This window comes from Pollicipes pollicipes, unplaced genomic scaffold, assembly GCF_011947565.3.
Source record: "Pollicipes pollicipes isolate AB1234 unplaced genomic scaffold, Ppol_2.1 Scaffold_3216;HRSCAF=3773_pilon_pilon_pilon, whole genome shotgun sequence".
NCBI classification, from domain to species: Eukaryota; Metazoa; Arthropoda; class Thecostraca; order Pollicipedomorpha; family Pollicipedidae; genus Pollicipes; species Pollicipes pollicipes.
This window is the reverse complement of record NW_023596251.1, coordinates 4,733,284-4,750,073: the sequence shown is the minus strand read 5'-3', so window position 1 is coordinate 4,750,073 and position 16,790 is coordinate 4,733,284. Positions and strand designations below refer to the sequence as shown.

General features: G+C 66.9%; 1 protein-coding gene across 1 annotated transcript in view; it reads right to left on the bottom strand.

Moving 5' to 3' along the window:
- Positions 1–10,080, bottom strand: part of LOC119090957 (protein TsetseEP) — a 57,288-nt gene extending 47,208 nt beyond the window's left edge. The window contains exon 1 of the mRNA XM_037213684.1: positions 10,003–10,080. The gene's annotated coding sequence lies outside the window, so the exon portion shown is untranslated. The remainder of the gene's footprint in view (positions 1–10,002) is intronic.
- Between the last annotated feature and the right edge of the window lie 6,710 nt (positions 10,081–16,790).

Below are 16,790 nucleotides of genomic sequence, written 5' to 3'. Positions count from 1 at the left end.
AACAGCGTCAAGTAGGACCCTGCCTCTCATCGCAACCCTGGTTTATGTGACGGCCACCAAACGTATTCACCTGCTGAGCCTCGTGAAACGGTCACAAGTTTGTGGGATAGGCTCCACTGCGTGAGGAGGACCGACCATAGCAAGGCTATCTAACGTTCTTAGTTGGTAAAGCAAAAGCCAGCTCGAGCAAACGCTTCGTCGAACAGAGCAGAGACGGTCGCCAGTGCGAAGACATGTCTCAGGAGGAGACGGCGCGCTCCCGGTCCGCGCTGGATCCGCCCACGTCCGGTGACTCCGGCGCCCTCGGTAACCCGTCCACCGGGCTGGAGCACTCCTCTTCAGCTAATGGCAACGCCGCGCCGCTGCCAGCGCCTTCCAACGCGCCGACGGTCGCCGCCAACGCCTCGGCGGTCGCCTCCAGCGCGCCGCTGGTCGAATCCGACGCGCCGCTGGTCGAATCCAATGCACCGTTGATTGCCTCCAACACGCCATCGGTCGCCTCCAACGCGTCGTCGGTCACTTCTAACGCGTCGTCGGTTTACCTCAAACGAGCCGGTGGTCGCCTCCAACGCGCCGCTGGCCACCTCCAACGCGCCGCTGGTCGCCCCCAACGCGCCGCTGGCCGCCTCCAACGCGTCGTCGGTCACTTCTAACGCGTCGTCGGTCACTTCTAAACGCGTCGTCGCGGTCACTTCTAACGCGTCGTCGGTTACCTCAAACGAGCCGGTGGTCGCCTCAATGCGCCGCTGGTCGCCTCCAACGCGCCGCTGGTCGCCCCCAACGCGCCACTGGTCTCCTCCAATGCGCCGCTGGTCGCCTCCAAACGCGCCGCTCGTCGCCTCCAACGCGCCGCTGGTCGGCCCCAACGCGCCACTGGTCTCCTCCAACGCGCCGCTGGTCGCCTCCAACGCACCGCTGGGTCGCCCCCAACGCGCCGGTCGGTCGTCTTCAGCGCTCCCGTGGTCGCCTCGGAAGAGCCGTCTCGCACGCCCGGCGCCACGCCGTCGCCGCCGCCTCCTCCGGCAACGCGCCCGCCCGCGCCGGCCGCCAAGTCACGCGTCATACGCTGGCGCTACAACGTCGCCACAGCGAAGGCGCTGGTGGGCTCGCACTCGGCGGCGCTCCTGGCGGCGCTGGCGCTGCTCGGGCCTGTCGCCCACGACCGTTTCATGCTGTTCTGGCAAGAAGGCGTCGCGCGCCAGCGGACGTGGGAGCGGCCGGACGACCACTGGCTCGAGGTGGCGTTGTGCTTCGGACCGCGCCTGCCCGCCGGCGCGCTGGGCAGTCTAGCGCCGCACGCCCGTCGACGACGCAGCCAGCTACCAGCGCCTGTTCGGCGCGCGCTTCCCGTGGCACCAATCGCCGTACGCGCTTGTGGGGCCGCCCGTGTCGTCGACGGCGGGCGCCATGGAGATGATACGAATGGACATCGACGGTCAGCAGCCTCGCACATGGAGATGGCTTTCCTGTTCCGCTACTCGGTCTGCACCAACTTCTCGGTGAAAGCCAGCAGCGGGACGGCACCCGGCGCCGACGCCGTCTTCGAGCTCACTATAGCGCCCGTGGACCGGGAACAGCTGCTGGACGCGTGGCGGCCAGCTTCGTCGACGTGTTCGCCTACGTGGCCGGCGAGTTCAGCGAGTTTGCACTCGTCTCGGACCTGGTGCCGTTCCGCACGGATCTGAGGGAGCCGCTGGAGCTGCGCCTACAGGCGGAGCGCAAGGAGTGGATGTCGCCCACGCGGCACGGCTGCAGCTGGAGCGGCGACGAGCCGGGCGCGCACGTCAACTGCCTGACGTGGGTGCCTGGCACGCAGTCTGCTGCGCGCCGCCGGCTGCACCATGCCCTGGATGGACGCGCTGGTGTTCAACATGACGGCCGTGCGCATGCTGCGACTCGCCAAGGGGCACATTCCGCACATGTTGAACCGCAACGTCGCCTTCCTCACGGCGGAGACGGCCTACCCGTGGATGACGGAGTTCGTCGGCGTGCGGCCGTGCTCTTCGGCCGCCGAGTTTAACGAGTCGTTCGCGCGCGCGGCAGCCACATACATGCCGGACGCGGCGGCGCTGGACCCGGCCGCGGCGCGCTGCCGCCGGGTCTGCCCGCCAGCCTGCCGCCAGCACCGGATGCGCCTGGTGCCGGCCGGCAGGGCGCTGCATCAGGACGAGGAGCGGGGCCGCTCCAGCGACATCCTGCTGCGCCTGCTGCTGGCCCGCCGGCCTGACAGTGATCCGCGAGAACTGGCTGTACGGCGTCGACCAGGCGGCCGTGGACGCCCGGCGGCCTGCTCGCCTTCCTCCTCGGCCTCTCGCTGCTCGGTCTGCACGACCGCTGCTTCGCGGCCGTGGACTGGCTGCTGTGCACGGCCGGACTGGTGCAGGCCGGCGCGCCGCGCGCCCCGGCGGGCCCCAACCTGGGCCGAGCGGCGCGGCCGCGCCGGCGACGGCCGAAGCGCGGCGCGAGCGACGGCCGCACCGGCGCCGTGACCGCCCCGTCCGGCTGAAAGTGCGGCGCGACACAAGGTGACGGCCGCCAGCATCGTGCGTGTGCGCATTCGGGGTGGTCGGAAAGGTGCCGCAGCAACGTGGCCCAGTCCGCTTCGGACGTGCCGATGTTGATGTTCGTGTGCATGCCGCATGGATTGTGTAGCGTGTGGTGGCGTCGGTGTCTCGGACGGAGCGGTGCTGGGTTGAGGGCGTGATGGTGCGAGCGATGCTGTACACACATCCAATGTTCATCACAGCTGAGTTACCTCACTGAAACAATATGCGTGGTTTGAGCTCGCCTGTGCACTTATTACGTCCGGAAATGACGTGGACCACCACGGCTCCATCTGAATCCGCTGCTGGCAGCTATATCCAGCACATATCAACAGGTTCCAACGACGCGATCGCCGAGCCATGGGAGTGACGCTAACCACTAGCTCCGCCAGCCTCGAGTGCGGCTTCACCAGTGTCCAGGCCACCAGCTCCGCCAGCCTCGAGTACGGCTTCACCAGTGCCCAAGCCACCAGCTCCGCCAGCCTCGAGTGCGGCTTCACCAGTGCCGAAGCCACCAGCTCCGCCAGCCTCGAATGCGGCTTCACCAGTGTCCAAGCCACCAGCTCCGCCAGCCTAGAGTGCGGCTTCACCAGTGTCCAAGCCACCAGCTCCGCCAGCCTCGAGTGCGGCTTCACCAGTGCCCAAGTTAAGCACGCCCGTCCACCAGTGCGGTCCGGGACGCTGCCTAGCTCCCCGCCCCGCCCCCTCCCCCTCCCCCCCCCCACCCCCCCCCCCCCCCTCCCCAGCCCCCCTATCGCCAACCTGCGGCCTCGAGAAGACCACAAGGCACACACGGCCGGCCGCGCCACTCGCTGGCGCCAGTGCGGACCGCGTACGCACCAGACGCCGCAGAAAAAACATGGCTGACTGTATTTCGTCACTGCCGCGGCAAAATACATATGGGCGCCGCCGAACACGCATACCAGTCACTGCCACCCGAGCGCCACACGGCACACACGAGCGCCACGGGGGCGCCTCAGCACGGCCGGCGCCGGGTCGCTGATGACGTGCCCGCCGGCCGACACGTGCAGGGTATGATTGGGCCGCTGTGGCCGACACGAGTATGAACGAAGTGCTGCCGCTGTCCCTGACGCCCCAGAGCGGGGCCGGCGCCACACCGGGCACGAAAGCGTCTCCACGAATACTGAGGGTGCGCCAGCGACGGCCGCGGGCCGCGCCTCCCCGCAGGGTCGGCTCTCCCCCCCCCCCTCCCTCCCCTCCCCCCAGCGAATCATCCCACCCTCCATGGGTGCCCCCTCCCCTCCCCTCCCTGGAGTCATCACCTCCCCGCGGCGTGTGGTCCGCCAGTCCGCAGCTGTGGGCCCCGGCTCGCTACCGCGAGAGCCGCTGGCGACGCGTCGCCAGCCGGCTCCAGTCCGAGCGTAGCTGACGACCCGCTCCTCCCAACAGGCTGATATAACAGGGCGACGCGAGGTAGCGCTCCCGGTACCAGAGGCGCCCGCCGCGTCGACACGCCAAAAACCTGACAATGCTTCACGTTGGCCACACAGGAAGTCGTGCCGTACGCGCACTCGTGAACAGCCCACGCCACGCTGACGACGAGTGGGCGGCATCGCCGCTGTACGGGACGGGCGGTCCAGCACCAGCGTCGTCCTGGAGGTACGCGGCAGCGCTGAGTCCGCGTCCAGCACCAGCGCCGTCCTGGAGATACGCGGCAGCGCTGGGTCCGTGTCCAGCACCAGCGCCGTCTTGGAGTCCGCGTCCAGCACCAGCGCCGTCCTGGAGATACGCGGCAGCGCTGGGCCCGCGTCCAACACCAACGCCGTCTTGGAGTCCGCGTCCAGCACCAGCGCCGTACTGAAGCCCCCGGCAGCGCTGGGCCCGCGCGCGGCTACTGCTCGGCGCTGGTCTCCGCCTCCAGTCCCTCGGCCATCACTGCCGACAGGCGGGCGGGGTCAGCGTGGCCAAGGCGGCGGCCGCTGTGGGTGCCGGCTCGACAGGGCCCGACATCGAGCGCGCCAACGACAGCCGATTCGAGACGACCGGGACTGCGCCCGCCGCCGCCCAGGGGCCCGTGCGGCGCTTCAGTTTGTCCAGCATCCCCAAACACCAGTCTCCCCAAAGCTCGCTTATCACCACAGACAGAGACAGGGCAGTTCAGCACCCCGCTCTCCCTCCCCTAAGCAGAACAATGCAAGCAACATAGCGACGGCAGCGCTGCACACAAAGAATGACTTTGAAAAGCCTGACCCTCCCCCTCCCCCCCCCCCCTGTTAACAGCCTGGCGCGGCCTCTGGACAGAGGCCCGCTGGTTGTCTACCACCGTTGGGCGGGCGGCCGTCAGTCCGCTCAGGTGGTGACCCGCGGGTCAGGGCCGGAGCGGTGACCCGACCGGGCAGATCAGCTGCTGCCCGCGCTTCCCCGGCGACCCGGTGACCTCGTCAGCTCCGGTGAGGTCATTAGACCCGGCTCGCCGCCGCGGGGCCGCCCTGGGCTATCACAACACGACGCCATGGCGCTGCCAGCTGCTGTGATCGCAACGCATGAGATTGCAAACCGCTATGATGGCGACGCATGGGATTGCCAGCTGCTGTGACTACGACGCATGGGATTGCCAGCCGCTGTGATCGCGACGCATGGGATTACCAGTCGCTGTGGTTGCGACACATGGGACGCCAGCAATGGTCGGCAGATGGCCGGCGGTGACCCGGGGGCGGTGTGGCAGACTTCCGCCGCTCGGGCGCCACGGAGACGGATATTTAGGTCTCGCTCACGTGCATCCTGATCCACCGCGCGTTGCCCCGCCCCGCGCTCAAAATCGGCCAATCAGCACCGAGCCCGATAGCCCCCCAGGCAACGCAAATCGGGTGGTCAGGTCAGGTAAAAACCAATGGGACAGGCAGGTCAGACTGCAAGAGTTCGCGGTCAAAGGGCAATGCATTAGTAGCAGGGGAAGTGTGGGGGCGCGCAAACGGCAGGTCCTCCGAGGAGACGGAGGTCCGATGGCATGAATTCGCAGCGACTTCCCAGCACCCAACTGGACGGATGTCGCCGCACGCCATGCTCCAACAGTAACAGCGCTACAACCACCACAGACCCAAGCGCCGTGCCAGGGAGACCAAAGCGGCATGACCTGACGGCAACAGCACCGCCACCCACAGCACCACTATCACGCCCCGGTGGTGGCATCACCACGGCCACCAGTGACAGCGCCACGGCCCGGCGGACCACGGCCACGGCGCTGCAGCCCGCGGCCACTGGCCGGACGCGCGCCGGCGACCGGGCGGCGGCCGGCGGCCGATGACGCTGACCTGGGTCATCCAGCATGTCCAGGTCGCCGAGGTCGGCGGATGACGGCCGTTGCCGTCCGCCAGCACGAGTCCGCACCGCGGCCCGAGCTGTCCACGCCCTCCACCGACTCGGCTGCCGAGGTCACGAGAGGTCAGCGGGGGTCACGACAGGTCAGCATGGGTCATGAACAGCCATCGGGGTAACAAGAGGTCAGCGCGGGTCAACAGGAGGGTCACCAGGACCAGATGGGTTTGGTGACCCATCGGGTGACCCGACAGATGGGTCACCAGAGGTCAGCGGGTCAGGAGAGGTCAGCGGGGGTCACTGGGGGAACGACAGGTCGGTAGGGGGCAGGAAGTCAGCACAGGCAACGGACGTCAATAGAGGTCACCGGAGATCCTCAGAGGTCAATAGGTCACCAGCAGAGGTCACTGTCAGCGGCATGCCACCCGGCTTACTGTGCGCGGTCCAAATCAGGCCAGTGATCAGCTCGATCGTTTTTCAGCAGAAATGGGCGGGAGGTGGACGGGGAGGGGGTGGCGCCCTCGGACCCTCCCACCACTGAGGGCAGCACAAGCACGGTTAATGCAAAGCGACAGCAAGGCACCGCGACTCCCGGGGCTATGCAACTTCACATATGTCTCACTTGTGTAACAAAGAAGACGATGCGATTGAATAGGGAGAATGCAACACGGCATGCCATAAAATTCGCCGGGGGCCACAAAAACGTCAATAGTCAAGTGCACTTCTTGCCCTGTTTTCTTCCACCACACAGGATGCGCGTGTTGAAACTCGGCGGTCAATGAGAGCGGCAGTCGGAATTGCGCGGACCTTACCAAAGGCAATACAACTTGCCTCGCATTAGCATTATTTTCATTACTCATTAGGCAGCATCACTGCTTAGCGTGGCTGCGGGATGATACAGTCATGCAACAACACGAAGCACGGCCGTTCGCAACGTGAGCAAGGTATCGCTACAAATCCAGACTCACCAGGGACCTCCGTCGCCGATGCCACACTGCCATCATCGGCGCTCGACGTGAACTCGTCCCTGTCCGGGCGGCCCGTTAGATGGCGGTGGACTGCGCATCGCCACCGCCTTTGGTCGTGACCCTGCGGCCGAATCCACACAATCACCGCACCCGCAAAACAGTTGCATGCCGCTGGCCGCGCCACGCGGCGCGCAGCTGCCACCACGGTGGCCACAACGGCTGCGGAGCATCGGCTGACGCGCGACTCCCGCCAGCCACCGCTGAACACCACTGTCTGACATCGATCCCTGCACAGTGCGTGAACGGGCCCGAACCTAGCGCCTCGATGGCGCACGACTCCCGCCAGCTACCGCTGAACACGGCTGTCTGACATCGATCCCTGCACAGGGCGTGAACGGGCCCGAACCTAGCGCCTCGACAACAGCGATCACAACACGACTCCCTGCGGGTACGGATCCCAGCCGTACCGTCTTTCCTTCCGCGTGACGAAGCTGGGCGGCAGCAGCCCGCTGCCAGACATCCGTTCCCATGTATTCTCTAACTCACAAAGCTGGGGACGTTGACAGCGCCACGCCCTGGTGCCGGTAGGACACAGCCCTAGCCCCATGACAACGCCACCCACCTATCTCGATACAGAGGCAACTATCCGCATCGGTTAACAACAGCTCGTGCTTCCGCGCTCGTCGCTCAGCCCAGCGAGCCCCCGTGCCCCGCCCCTCCCCCACCGGCGCGGGCCGTGCCGATCCCCGTACCTGCTGAGCGGCCGCTTGTTTGCTCTCGCTCTCGCAGATATGCGCCAGCAGATCCAGGTCAGAGCGCTGCAGCGGCGGCAGCGGCTCCTGCTCCGGCGGCTCCTGCTCCGGTGGCGGCTCCCGCTCCGGCGGCGGCTCCCGCTCCGGCGGCGGCTCCCGCTCCGGCGGCGGCTCCCGCTCCGGCGGCGGCTCCCGCTCGGTGGGCGGATCAGACTCCTTCTTTGACTCCGCCTCCAGTTCCGGCGCTGGCTCTTGCTCCGGCGCACTCTTTCTTTCTGGCACCAGCTCTGGTTCCGGCGCAGACTCCTTTTTGCGGCACCACCTCTAGTTCCGGTGCAGACTCCATCTCCGGCACCGGCTCTTGCTCTGGCGCAGACTCCATTTCCGGCACCGGCTCTGGCTCCGGCGCAGACACCATCTCCGGCACCGGCTCTGGCTTCGGCGCAGACTCCACCTCCGGCACTGGCTCTGGCTTCGACGCAGACTCCATCTCCGGCGCCGGCTCTTGGTCTGGCGCAGACTCCATCTCCGGCACTGGCTCTGGCTCCGGCGCAGACTCCATCTCCGGCATCGGCTCTGGCTCCGGCGTCGGCCCCACCTCCGGCACCGGGTCTGGTTGCGATGCTGCTTTCGAGTCGGGCGAACGCTTCGGCTCCTGTTCTGAGTCTGAGTCTGAGTTTGAATCTGAGTCTGAGTCTGAGTCTGAACTGGAGGCCTGGCGGGCGAGAGACAGAGTAAGCTACATGTCGTGGCAGCCCTTCTGGGCCGACCCGACCCGGGTGGCACGCCCGCGCAACAGACGGCCGGCTGCCTCACACAGCGCCGACCAGACGGCCGGCTGCCTCACACAGCGCCGACCAGACGGCCGGCTGCCTCACACAGCGCCGACCAGGACGGCCGGCTACCTCACACAGCGCCGACCACGACGCGGGTTCAGCCGGGCCATACACTTGACAGCAGACGTCACGTGAGATGTGGTCATGTTTGGGCAGCCGGGCGATAAGCGGACCTCAACAGGGCTCTGTATGGAGCTCTCGACCACGGGCCCTCAAAAACGGTGGAGACTCAAAACAGCGTACCCTCTCCACTACATCCTAGCGTATCCTCTCCACTATAGTGTCCCATCAGCCTCGCCGGCCGAACACAAGCCATGGTCTCCCGCGGTCACGGCGTGGTGACAGCCGCGAAACGAACCAAGGGGGGAGGGCAATACGCAAATAGCCATCACACCTGGCCACAGCCAGTATGCGGTGTATTTCAGTATCTCGGTGCTCACTCGGCTGCGGACTGAAGTGCATTCAGATGCTTCCCGGCTGGACCGGTCTCGCCCGTCGCTCGCTCCCTGACTACAGCGGACACCTGCACCGAGCCCAGCTCGAATGTCGGCGGGGTCCCACACCTCCCCGAATGTCAGCGGTGTCTCACACACCTCCGAGCGTCAGTGGTGCCCCACACCTCCGAGTGTCAGTGGTGCCCCACACCTGCCCGATTGTCAGCGAGGCGGACTGTGACACAGAGCTGCGCGCAGACCTGAGCGGAGGCTCTATGGCCCAGCGGTGCGCGCTTCCCACCGCCGGGCGGGCCGCTCCCCATCCCCTCCCTACCAGGCGGCGGCGCTCCCACCTGCAGGTCGTCCTCTAGCGACACGAAGCGCGGCAGGGCGCGGTCGGCCGGCGTGTCCGGGTCGAAGATGGAGGGCGGCCCGGCGGCGGCGGCGGCGGCCGACTCCGTCTGCTCCCAGCATCAGCCGCTCCAGGATAGTCAGCTCCTGCCGGCCCTGACCGGCCCGTCGCCCTGCAACCGGTCGCGGCCGTCAGGCTGAGTCAGGCGCCGCCCCGGTCACGGCCGTCAGGCTGGGTCAGGCGCCGCCCCGGTCACGGCCGTCAGGCTGGGTCAGGCGCCGCCCCGGTCACGGCCGTCAGGCTGGGTCAGGCGCCGCCCCCCGCTCACGCCACCGAAGTCGGAGAGCGCGCCCGGACGGGGGCAACAACTGCCTGCGTTTGCACAGGGGAATGGCCAGGCTCCTGGCTGGATGTTCGACTAGAAAATTACTACATGTCTGTTTAAATGATGGCTAGATGTCTAACCATACGTCTGACTACATAGCTGATTTGATGTCAGGGTCACGTCCAGTCCATGGCCGATTATCACAAAACGCATTTCGAGTCTCATCACAGAGTAAAATACAGGTTACAAACCAACGAGACCAGGCACGCTTTGGTTGCGTGCCCCCCACCCATTCCTCTGCCCACCCCATCCACGGGCGCTGCCCGAAGCACGGCGGGTGGCGAGCGTGCCCACAATGGAACATCCACATACATGCAGTGGGCCCGCAGCTAAAGGCACTAAGGCAATTCATCTCACAAGGCATTTACTGTACCACTTGCCCTTGCCAAATGAAACGCACGCACACGCGCGCGCACGCGCACACGCACACGCGCGCGCGCGCGCACGCACACACACCAAGAGAGGGGTGCTGAGCAGCCCTTGCGTCGCTCCTCCGTCCGTCCAGCTGGCCGTTGGTGGCCGCCCGCTCGCGGCCCGGCTGGTCCGGTCGGCCGGCGCCGCTCGGCTCGGCGGGGCGGCGCCGCTCGGTCGGCGTCGGCGCCGGCGCCGGCAAGAACGGCGGCAGCCGGCGCACGTACTTGACGGCGCAGTGCACGCGCAGCGGCTGTAGCAGGTCGCGCGCGTCCGCCAGGCCCGCCCGCTTGCTGCCGGCCAGAGGAGAGCACGGCTCAGTGGCGCCGCCACGCGCCTACAGCTGGCCCTGTGAGGGCGCTCAGAGGCCCCGTCGTCGGCATGCAAACAAAAACGCCTCCTCAAAAGCGGTGATCATCGCGCAGTGAATCCTAGCGGGACTCAGAATCAGTGAAGAAATGCTGGTGGAATGATGTTACAGGGGTTTACATATAGTAGCGAACCCACAAGTAGCGAACAGGTTTGTGTAGCAGGACCCGTCCCATGCGTTGCTGCAAAGGATCGGAGGTTCCCATCAGCAGCACTCATGTCTGCTCAGCCAAACCAGATCTGAGCCACACCAGATCGCTCAGCCACACCAGATCGCTGAACCACACCAGATCGCTCAGCCACACCAGATCGCTCAGCCACACCAGATCGCTTAGCCAAACCAGATCGCTGAACCACACCGGATCGCTCAGCCACACCAGATCCTGAACCTCAGTAGCCTGGCGTGACCTTGAGATCGAACGGGTTGGGTTCCGCTGCCATCGCGGACAGTCCCGCTGACTGCACCTTCCACTCACCGACCGGTGCCCCGTAATACCGACCACCCCCGGCATCGACAACACGGACGTCACACCGGTCGGCAGGCGACTGATCAACACGCCGCGCCTCCCCCCAGCAAAGTCGGCCCGGTCCGGTCAGCCCCGGCCGGCGCCTCTCCGGCCACTGGCGTCGCCCGGGCTCGCGCCCGCGGCCCGCGCCAGCTCCACTGACCGCGTGGTCTTGGCCAGCTCGCGCAGGCTGCCGTCCTTCTCGCGGATCTTGGGCACCACGTTGACCTTGACGGTGCCCCAGCGCGTGTCGAGGTCGAGCGTGCGCGTCTGCTGCGCGCCCTCGAACGTCTGCACCACCGGCGGCAGCACCATGATCACCGGCTTGCCTGCCGAGCCGGGCACGGACGCCGCCGGTCAGACGTCTGAACACGGGCGTCCGGGCGGCGGCTGGACACGCGCCCGCGGCTGGGCACCACTCCGGACGCTGGCACATCATATAGCTTACGTGCATCACTTAGGTCACGTGCACAGTCTTGGTCACGGGCAACATCCAAAACAAAAACACCACCTAGGTCAAGGGCATCATTTAGGTGAACGGCATCACCTAGGCCAAGGACATCACCCAGGTCAAGGGGATCACCTAGGTCAAGGGCATCATATAGGTCAAGGGCATCGCCTAGGTAAAGGGCATCACCTAGGTAAAGGGCATCACCTAGGTCAGGGGCACCACCTAGGTCAAGAGTATCACCCAGGCCAAGAGTATCACATCGGCGCCGGCTGGGCTGGCGTGCAGCTGCTGATCGCCTGGACTGACTGGCACACGTGACTGGGCTGGAGCATCGCGCCGAACAGCGCCTGGCCATTCTCAGCCGGGCGAACGGAGAACCGAAACAGGGACACTCGTGACGATCTCTGATCATCCATCAGCCGCGTCAGCCGGCTGAGAACGGTCTCAGAACATAGCCCTGGCCGAATTCAGCCGGTTATGTTGGAGCCAGTGCTGGCACTGTTGACGCCCGGCCGAAGCACAAGACGTGCCGATGCGGCGCCACTGGGGCGCCCAGCCCGCCGAAATCAACATCTGGCTGAAACACGGTGGGGACCGCGCGACCCCGCACCGTGTCCGAGACAGCCGACTAACGGCAGCGGCTGCGGTGATGAGTACGCCGCGACCAGACCACCCACCGTTCTCCTTCTGGTACTCTCCCTCGTCCGAGCCGTCCTCCTCCTCTTCCTCCTCCTCTTCGTCCTCCTCCTCATCCTCGTGTTCTCCCTCGGTGGGATCGCGCTCCGACTCCTGAGGACAGCGCGCGGGTGTCCGGCTCTAGTGCGGCCAGTCAGCCGCATTGCAGACAGGGACAGGCTGGGGGGAGAGGGCAGGACGACCTCGGACGGGCCCTGGTCCGTACACTGGAGAACCTTGACCCGCCAGCCACGGCCGCAGCCACGCCTCACTAATTAACACGACACGCTGCTGTCCGCCGGGAGCCGATAACGGAGATGTGCGGTGTCGCCAAGAAAATGTCACCACCATAAGCCGGTCTCACACACAGCTGAGGGTCTGACTGCCGCCAGGCGCAAGCTATCGGGCCTGTGCAAAGCAAGCCGCCTACCTACGTAATTGCCAACTGTCAGGAGTATCATTAAGCCAACAGTCGCTCACAAAACCCTCCCAGCGCCGGGGCTACAGCAGTGAGGGGCTCTTCCGGGGCGCGCCGGACGCTGAACCCCGAGCCGAGCTCGCTCCGCCTCCCTGCCAAGGCGGCCCGCACCGCTCCGCCCGCCCGCTGTCCTCACCTCCGCGGGGCGCGGCTCGGCCGGCGGCGCCTCCACCAGCGGAGGCTTCTGCGGCCGCGGCCGCGGCGCTGTCTGGCCGGCCGGCCGCGTTGGCTTGCGCTTCTTCAGCACCGAGAAACAGTCGCCCGCGCGGCGCCGCCTCCGCTTCCGCGGCGGCCGCAGCGCGGCGGTCTGAGCCGGCGGCGGCGGCGGCGGCGGCTGAGCGATGCTGCGGCCGTCCGGCAGCCGCTGCAGCTGCACCACGGCGCGCACCCTCTCACTGAGGCTGGACGAGCGCCGCGCCGCCGACTCCGGCTCCGGCGGCTCCTCCGCCGCCGCCGCCGCCGGCTCCGGAGCGCCCGCGGGCGGTGACACCGCAGCGGCGGCGGCGGCGGCGGCGGCGGCGGCCCGCTCCGCCTCGGCCTGACGCCGCGCCTGCCCTCCTCCGCTCACGCTCTGCCTGCCAGCGCTCCCGCCGCTCCTCCCTGCGCCACAGGCTGGCGAGCGCGGCGCGCGCCGCCGCCAACTGCGCCTCCACGCGCGCCGCGTCCACGCGCGGCGGTGTAGCGAACCAGCGCGCAGCCGGCGCGACAGCCAGGCGCGTGCGCCGCCGCCACCAGCGCGCCGGCCGCGAAGCCGGTGAACTCCGGGTCGTCGGTGTCCGAGGGCGGCACGTCGGCCCGCGGCGCGCGGCCGGCCCGCCGCTGCATGGCGTCTGTCATGAGCACCACGTGACCGCCGATGGTGGCAGGACGCGGCCGCTTGGCAGCCGGCGACGGCGACGGCGAATGCCGCTTGGTGGTCGTCGGCGGCGCCGGTAGCGGTGGCGGGGAAGGTGGGGAAGGCGGCGACGATGGCGGCGACGGCGGAGCCGGGGCAGCGACCGGCCAGCCGAGCGTCGGCACCGGAGACGCTGTCGGAGGGGCGGCGTCAGCAGGAAGCGGTCGGAGCGATGGCGCACACGGGCAGCTCAAGCACGTCTGGCCATGGCGAAACATGCTGTGGCGTCTGAACTAGAACCAGGCATGCGGCGAAAGTGCCCCCGAAGAGCCCTCCCGACACCATACGCGCTACGTTCTAAGCCTAAAATAGGCTGGAATGCGTGAAGCTATCATAGCTAAATACCGGCCTTTTACCGCTTTGGGACGGAAGACCGGCTGTCGAGCCTGGGCTGAGAACCCGTCATAAGGGCGTACACAGTCCGGCAGTGAGACGCCCGGAGTCACGCTACCGCAGCCACGCCCCCGTCCTCTTCACTGCCTCCGGACCAGCGGGGCAGCGGAGGACAGGCCGCAGCCATCCCCCCGTCCTCCCCACTACCTCTAGACCAGCGGGGCAGCGGAGGACAGGCCGCAGCCGTGCCCCCGTCCTCTCCACTACCTCCGGACCAGCGGGGCAGCGGAGGACAGGCCGCAGCCGTGCCCCCGTCCTCTCCACTACCTCCGGACCAGCGGGGCAGCGGAGGACAGGCCGCCCCGGGCCAGAGACCGGCCGGCGCCGGTCGTCGGCTCACCTTTAGCGGGGCTGACGATCAGGTTGGGCTTGCGGTGGAGCGGCGGCGCGGCGGGCGGCACCGGCCTGCGGGGGCGGGGGTCACGGTCGTCAGCACGCGGCGCCGGCCACCTCGACGCCGGCCCCACCAGCAACGGCCGGCCGACACACAACCCGGCGGGCGCCTCAAACCGTGACTCCACAGTCCAGGCTCAGAGTGTAGTGCACACTCAGAGTGCAGAGCCGGAGCCCACGCCAGCGGCCCGCTTGGAGACAGAGTCAACAGGCCCAGGACGCGGCCCGCTGTCCGCTCCTCTCCGCCTTGCCACTCCACAGAGCCAGGATAGGCTCAACATGGCATCGCGGCGAACGCGACGCGCCCACCGCTCCCAATGACCCGGCCGCGGTCTTTGCCGCAGGAAAGCAACTGCCCTCTCCCCGTCCGATGGCGGTCACCAACAAGCCGGCAGCAGGCGTCCACAACGGTCCCGCCGGCGGCGCTGGCCCGTGGTCTGTCCAGCACACGTGGCCGTTGGCCGGTGGGCGCTGGAGCCGCCGTTCTCACCTGAGGCCGGGCGCGGCGGTCGGCGCTGCCGTTCCGTCTCCTGCCGGAGCGGAGGTCGGTCTTTATCTAGCTCGGGCGCGCCGCCCTCCTAGCCGCACCACCCGACACTCAGCTGCACGCACACGGCGCCCGCCACACTCCACAGTCGAAGGCTGGTGGCGGCAGAGCCACGGGCGAGACCAGGCCAGGCCGGCCGACCGACCTCGCTCCCGCACAGCTGCGGCCGTGCCACTGACCATCGGTCGAGTGTGCCCCGCTGAAGGATACCGACACAGACACAGACGCGGAAATAGACAGGGACACGCACAGAGTGACAGGAACATGGCCGCGGACAGTGGAAGAGATAGGGACACAGGCACGGACAAGGACAGCATGGACAGGGCAGACACGAACACGGGCACGGGCGAGGACACGGACACAGACATGGAACCGGGCAGATGACACAAACACAGGCTCAGACAGGGGCACCACGGACAGCGGCGGAGACAAGAACAGTGAGATGGACATAGACTGGGACTTGGGCTACGGCGTGAAGACACAGGCGGTGCGGAAAAGAGTGGGCTGGGACGCGACCCCCTCCCCCCCGCTATACGGCCGCCACCGCTAGACACCCACCGGAGCAGCGCTTCAGTTTTGGAGGCCGCCCTCTCTTGGCCGGCGGTCGGGGGCTGGCGGCCGGCACAGCGCGGGGTGGCCCGGCCGGCGGCGCGGCAGGGACGGCAGGCGGCGACCTGGTGACACCGCCCGTCAGGTCAGGTCACTTAAGGTCCACTCCGAATGATCAGGTCAGGCTAGGTCACGTCTATCAGATCAGATCAGGTCGGGTCAGTCAGCAACAACGGCCAGTGAAGCCCTATCCCCAATCCTCGGACGCGCCATGACCCGGGAGACAGAGCAGTGACGCACACCACACGTCCTTCCCAAGTCACAGTCTACCGCCGGCCACTCCGCACAACGGCCAGCGGGAGTGATGACGTCACCCCGCAACACGGCCAGAGGAGCGATGACGTCACCCCGCAACACGGCCAGCCGGGACTGATGACGTCACCCCGCACAACGGCCAGTGGGGCTGATGACGTCACCCCGCACAACGGCCAGCGGGGATGAGGACGCAGGACAGCAGCACCAGCACGAGATTCCGGCTAGAGCGGCGCGACGCTGTCGACCGAGTCCCGCCAGGCCGTCACTGACTAACGGGCATCGGTCGAACCGCGCACTGGCGCCGGCCGCCGGCGCGGTTCGAACAGCTGTCGTCCTTCCTCCCCTCAAACTTACCACGGTAGCACTGGAGAAGACTGGGACAGCTCTGCGTGGGGAATGGGTACATGTCACTGCCTTTTGGCCCACCAAGGCCTGCTATTCGATTACCATGACCGGAATGACGCAAACAAATCACTTGACTTGTACCGATCGCTAATGGTTTAAATGGACGGAAAACCTCCTGTAATATCAGCCTGTTTCAGATGGCCAATAAGGCGATGCATTCTGACCAATCCGAAACGTCGTAATGGTCAAACGCCTTAGCTGCTGTCAAAAACTTTCGATGGACACACATGGACACAATACCACAGCACATCCTTACCTATCAGAAGCATAGCCACAAAAAAAAAATGTTTATCCCAACGACGACAAACAATCGGAAACAAGATAAGCACACGGCTCGTTAATGCTGACGCCACAACAAAACCAGGAAACGACGCGATCGCGGCTAGCCCCAGCGGCGCGCCACCGGCCGTGACCTCATCAGTGACGTCACTGACCTGACTTGACCTTGGCCGGTGCGCGCCTCTTCTGTGCGGTGGCGGGCAAGCCGGCCGGCCGGCTGCCGTCCCCCTTCGCGTCGGCGGCGCCCCTGCGTGCAGCGCGCGCGTCAGTGGGCGGCGCGCCGGGGGCCGACCAACAGCTGACGGCCAGGCCAGGGTTCGCGGCCGAGCTGGCGTTGTTCGACGCCTTTTCAGGGAACGTGACGGGGCGCCGGACAGCACGATACAGACCCGGAGCCGCAGCAGCGTCCTGGCCATACGCTAAGGGTCTTGTGGTTGCTGTATATGTGTCTGTGTATGCGTGGTTATTGTGGCCACAAACAGGAGCCTCGGCCTCCCCTCCACCTCCCCACCGCTTTGCTGAGTGCCCCTTCAGCCGTTCTCAGTTGACCGTGTCCATCCGTGACGTCCTCCGGAAGG